Genomic DNA, 5375 nt, shown 5'->3' with positions numbered 1-5375 from the left:
AACAGACCAGGCCTGAAATCAGAAATGATTGTTGTTTCTGGGTTTTTGGAGTTCCGCCTAAAATGCTTTCATTTGAGTAAATGGCGCGGTTGGCAGAATGCTGTGGGGTGAGGAGATAAACTTGGCAGGGGAGGAAAAGAAGCAGAAGTGTTTAGACTTCATCCTGTTGTGAACAGCCACAAGGGATGGTGCCTTGAAAAACCTGATGAATTCACTGCTTCTGTTCCAAAGCTTCCAGGGTGAAGTTGCCTTTGGGGCGGGTGATCTGTTTCTGTGTTTGGGCGCCTGCCAGCTGGAGAAAGTGCTGTCTTGGCACTCTGCAGCCAGTCTGGAAGGGTAGGATCTGGGGAGCCTCCCGGGAAGGTGTTTTCTTGAATTCCTGTGCAGGCTCCAAGAACTCTGGCTGGAACTCGAGGGCATGTCGCTGCTGGTTGTGTGTTTGATTGACTGCTGGACAGGAGCCAGGTATGTTGCCTTCTTCTGAGTTTTTGGCTGTTCACATGTGGCTCTTGAGAGGTGAGTATGGCCACAAAACCTCCTGGAAGGTATTGTGATGAATCCCAAGGAAGCTTCTGTTTTCTCAGCTCCTTCCTAGTCACACAAAGGATCTACTGCTTCTCCTGTAAGAAGGGCGGCTCACCGTCAAATGGATTGGAAGTGTGGTTCCTCTCGTTTTCTTCATGTTTTTCTTTTTTATGTTCTCTCTGTCATTGAGATTTAAATTCAGAAGCAAGTTATATATTCTCTCCTGATGAAATTTGGCTTCATTAGTTCTGGTCTGCTTCAAAAACATGACTAAAAACTGGTTATAGTTGGAAATTACAAGAAAAGAGACCACCCTCTCCACTTAAGACTGGGGGAGAGCCACAGAAAGAGGAGAGGCAGGAGGAGAAGTGAGCAGAGTCTGTTAGGAAAGAAAGAGCCTATGTAGTTGTTCAGTCCAGTTCCTCCCACACTGTCCTGTGGAGTCAGATGCGCAGGGGCCTGTGGAAAAACAACCGAAAAGAAAATCTATGACAGGTGCTTGACCTTATCACAGATACAGAGTTAAGACAGAGATCACCTCAAGATGCCGGAGACTGGATCTGTATTTCCCTAAATCTGCTATAGTGAAGTCCTTGCCTCACTCTCTCAAAATGTGGTTATTTTGGAAATGAGACCCCTAAAAAGGTATGGAAGAGTTCCCACTATGGCCGCACACTCTACTGACACGTGTTCTCAGCACTGTGACCAGTCGTGAGTCTCTGCGTCAAACATGCACTACCCTGTGAAGACACTTCTCTGATAAGACTTGAACGAGTGTAGAGATTTGTACTTTGGACACACTTTGGTGCTCTGTTACATCCCTCCCCACAAGGCTCAGGAAAGGTGGTGGAAGAGGGGCCAGGAAAACTGTAAGATCCAGAGGTTTGGGAGGACCGGACATGACAGGACCACTGCACGAATTCACAGCAGCTGTGGTCGCCTGAACAAGACCTCTACAAGATCAAGCCAGTCAACATTCCAGCATGGATGAGGAGGGGCACACGAACTGGCACCTCTAGCCGAGGAGCTGTTGACAGTCATTGGCTGTCAAGGAAGGTAGGATCAGTTTTCTTTAGGGGTGTAGTCCTTGGTAGGTAGACTATGCTCCACTGGACCCCCACCCACATGAGAATATGGGCTAATTGGAAACATGAGTTGTTTAAAATAGACAATGAAGTTACAAAGGGGACACTGAGGAAGATCTGGGATGAATTACGAAGGGGAGTAGGGGACTAAATGATTGAAATACATTGTAAGCATTATAAAATCCTCAAAAAATTAAAAGACCCCCCCCCCACCAGACAGACAGACACATACACAGGCTAGGGAAAGAGTTCTTACTGCTCTTATGAATGACCCAGGTTTGATTTTTCAGCACCCACACTGGGCAGTTTATAACTCCAGCTCCAGGAGAACTTATGCCGTCTTCTGGCCTCTGTAGAACTTCCTGCACACAGCACAGATACAGAAAAGCAGGCATACATTCACATAAGTAAAAAATAAATAAATAAATGTGTGTGTATTTTAGAGGTGATTAAGCTCAAATGAGACTGTTAGGTAGACTCTAATCTAGTGTGACTGGTGTCCTTGAAAGAAGGGATCAGGACACAGATACACGAAAAGTTTTGTGGATGCAGGAGGAGACAGCCATTTGCTAGCTTAAGAGCCTGCAAAGAAACTGAACTTTGACCTGTAGGAAAACACATTTTTAAAGCTTACGACAGTCTCTGGTGGTTTATGATGACAACTGCAGCACTCACTTGGGAGGAATGTATGTTTTCAAGATGCCCCTCAGGTGATTTTTGTTGTGTGTGCATGTGCACATTATACAGTCAGTATTTTAGGGTTTGAAAAGGTAAATTTGCATTAACAAAAGCTCTGTGCATTGCTTACTTTTCTCTTGCTGTGATAAAACATCATGGACGAGACAGCTTATAGAAGAAAGTGTTTATTTGGGCTTATGGCGCCACAGGGTTAAGGGTCCACAAGGGCTGAGAGAGCATGGTGGCAGGAAGCAGAAAAGGTGGCTGGAGTTGGAAGTGAGACCTGAGGGCTCACATCTTGAACCATGAGTAGGAAGCAGAGAGAAAGTGAGTCGGAATGGCACATAGTTTGGAAACTGCAAAGCCCTCCTCGCAGTGACATACTTTCTCCAATATGGTCATACCTCCAAACAGTGCCACCAAGTACTCAAACATCTGAGCCTGCCTATGGGAAGATTCTATCCACTACATTCTGTCTTTAAATTTTCTTTCAGTAACTGATTAAACTGATCAGCCAGAGTAATAAAGTGATTGAGAAAAGTGAGGAAGTTGAAGCCCGAAAGGCTGGGCACGATCACTACAGCCTGGTGAACCATGCAGATTCACGCTGCATGAGCTTTGTTGGAATCTTGTTATCGATAAGAACCCAAAACTGAATGGCTGCAGGTCCAGGCTCAGGGAGGATGTCCTGATCTAGACTCTGTACTATCTTGACTCAGGTGTATTTTTTTTTCAGGTGCATTTTATACTGCCTTGCTTCTGCAAAGGTAACACACACTGGTGTCCTCAGAGGGAAATGTACTAGTTCATGTGACAGCACTAAGACCTGGCCCAGGACGAGACAAATGCGGAGCCCGAGGCATAAATTAGAAGGAGACAAGGTCATGCAAGTCTGGAATTTGCACTTGCACAACCAGGAGAGTTGGCTGCTCTGGGCACAGAAAAGGCAGATGTTCGCTCACTGTGAGAGCCCTTCTGTGGCTGCAGTGGCATTTGTAGAACGTTGCTACCTAGATTTCATGCCCTAATTATTACTTGTCTCGTTCTAGATGAGGCCCTGTCCCATACATACAACACCAGGAATGCACCCTCTTTCAGGACAGTGGTGCTTGTTTATTTTTGCAGATGAGGGGAGGCCACCTTGACTGTGTCTATGTGAGCCCAGGAGGTGCTGGGCACATCCAGTTCCTGGAGGCTGAGCACCTCCAGTGTGTGCCAGGGCTGACACCCGCTTAGTGCCCGATCTTATTTCTATTCAAGGTCAAACAGAAAAGCCTGCTCTTGACTACAGTCGAGTTCGGTGAAAGCTGGGGGGGCAGATGGGGACAATCCATCTCACCCTTTCTGTGTGGCACATTTGGTATTTTCCTAGAGCAGCCGCAGAGTTACCAACAAAACTGGAGATTGTGTCTGTTGAACTTTCTGTTGATTGGAGTTTGTTTCTCTTGCAGGTTCAGGTCAAGTCTAAGGATTATTAGATCCAAGAAACAACCCCAAAGCATCTTTCTTAAAGGTCTTCAGATGTGAGAGCAAATGATTGTAGTGCCCTAGGGCACTGAGGAATCCATGAGTTGAAACTCTCATCTTATAGGTGGGAAATCTGGGCAACTGCTGTGAACGGACTAATCAAGAAATCATAGCAGTGTGCTAGACAAACCCAGGGAGGGGACTGACAATGAACGTCAGACACAGGGGTCTGTGTTCTCTCTGCAGTAGCATGATTCGGAGCGTGCCTAGAAGGTGGTCCCTTTAAGGGCCCTATTGACATCCCAGAGGTCCTCTTTACACATTAAGCCTACGCAGGCACCCTTATTCAGTGGCTCCCGGATAGGTTGTAGATGCATGTATCGTCTCTTGGGAGGTAACTTCTGGAGCTTTGAACACTGCTTGTCCCATTCTATTAAGAGCATTCCTTTATTTACTGCCCAGATTTTCCTAGACTAGAATAATCTGTGGGCGATTCGCAGTACTCATGTCTAAGATTGATGTTACTTCCCAGCTCGTTCTGGTGGACTCACTGCACCCACTAATGCTCCTCATCCTGCTCGTGGTCAGCGTGGTCTCCATGTGCACCTGCCGTGGCGGCTTTAACCAATCTTGCATCATCGCGACTAGAGACATAGCTAGGTTTGTCCCTTGGAGGATGTTAGCGGTCAGAAGAGCAATCCTTCCCCCACGGTGTGCAGGGAGACTTCACATCAGTCTGCTCCGCTCATGTCAAAGCCCAGGTCTCTCCCGCAGTTTTCCTTTATCCACACCTGAAGCAACTCTCAGGATGTCACACCTCCACCATCGGGTGAGCAGAAAGGAGACTCAATCATGAAAGCGATGTTTTGGTTGATTATGTAAAAGTAGCAATCCTTTTTTTTTTGTTCATATCGGGGCTTTTAATCTTAAGTTGTCTCATTAATGCTGACAAACATAAACGGTATAATTATCCTTTTTGATGCTTATTATGATTTCAAGACAGATCAAATACATTTAGTATTTTGCTTTCACAAAACATTGCTCTTAATCCCCCCCCCCCTTTGCCTTAGGCACAGAGAAACTGAAGATGTCTCTGGAAATTGGGAAACATGTGTTCCTTTCAAGGCTACCTCTGATTCTCTGGTGTCATTTGCGCATGAACACACTCTTAGGCCACCGTGTGCATCCATCATTATTCGATCAGGGAGAACATTTGCCTCTTAACTTGTTATGGAGAGGGTGTACACCTGGCACAGTAGTGGGGCACGCGTTCAGCCCACCTACACCTGCACAGTTATCTATTGTTCCCTCCAGAGTGTGCTTCAGTTTCTACCTGCAAGTGTTTGGGGGTCGAGGAATTAGTGAGAAGGTTTTTAAGCCTTGCGTAAGTGTTTTCATGAGGATGGAATTTAATAGGATGTCAAGGGAAAATGAGGATTTCAAGTGACTGCCAAAAAATGGACGGATCTTGTATTTTCTACTCTAGGAGGGCAGTGCTCAGTGCTAGTTTTTTTTTTTAAATATAATTTTTTTATTGAAAAAAAAGATTTCCGCCTCCTCCCCGCCTCCCATTTCCCTCCCCGTCTCCCTTTTCCCCCCTCCTCCCTCTCCTCTCCCCCT

The 5375-nt window shown here is 46.0% G+C and overlaps 1 long non-coding RNA gene across 1 annotated transcript; it reads left to right on the top strand.

Annotated features, from left to right (window-relative positions):
• The first annotated feature begins 202 nt into the window (after window positions 1-202).
• LOC126515259 (uncharacterized) lies at window positions 203-4732 on the top strand. Its single transcript, XR_007595801.1, has 2 exons — window positions 203-1581; window positions 3025-4732. It is a non-coding gene; the product is annotated as an uncharacterized lncRNA (long non-coding RNA).
• The last annotated feature ends 643 nt before the right edge of the window (window positions 4733-5375 follow it).

The sequence above is a fragment of the Alexandromys fortis genome, unplaced genomic scaffold (assembly GCF_014885135.2).
Source record: "Alexandromys fortis isolate MF-2015 unplaced genomic scaffold, M_Fortis_MF-2015_v1.1 scaffold_162, whole genome shotgun sequence".
NCBI lineage: Eukaryota > Metazoa > Chordata > Mammalia > Rodentia > Cricetidae > Alexandromys > Alexandromys fortis.
Note: the sequence above shows the minus strand (reverse complement) of the source record. Positions and strands in the feature narration are given on the sequence as shown.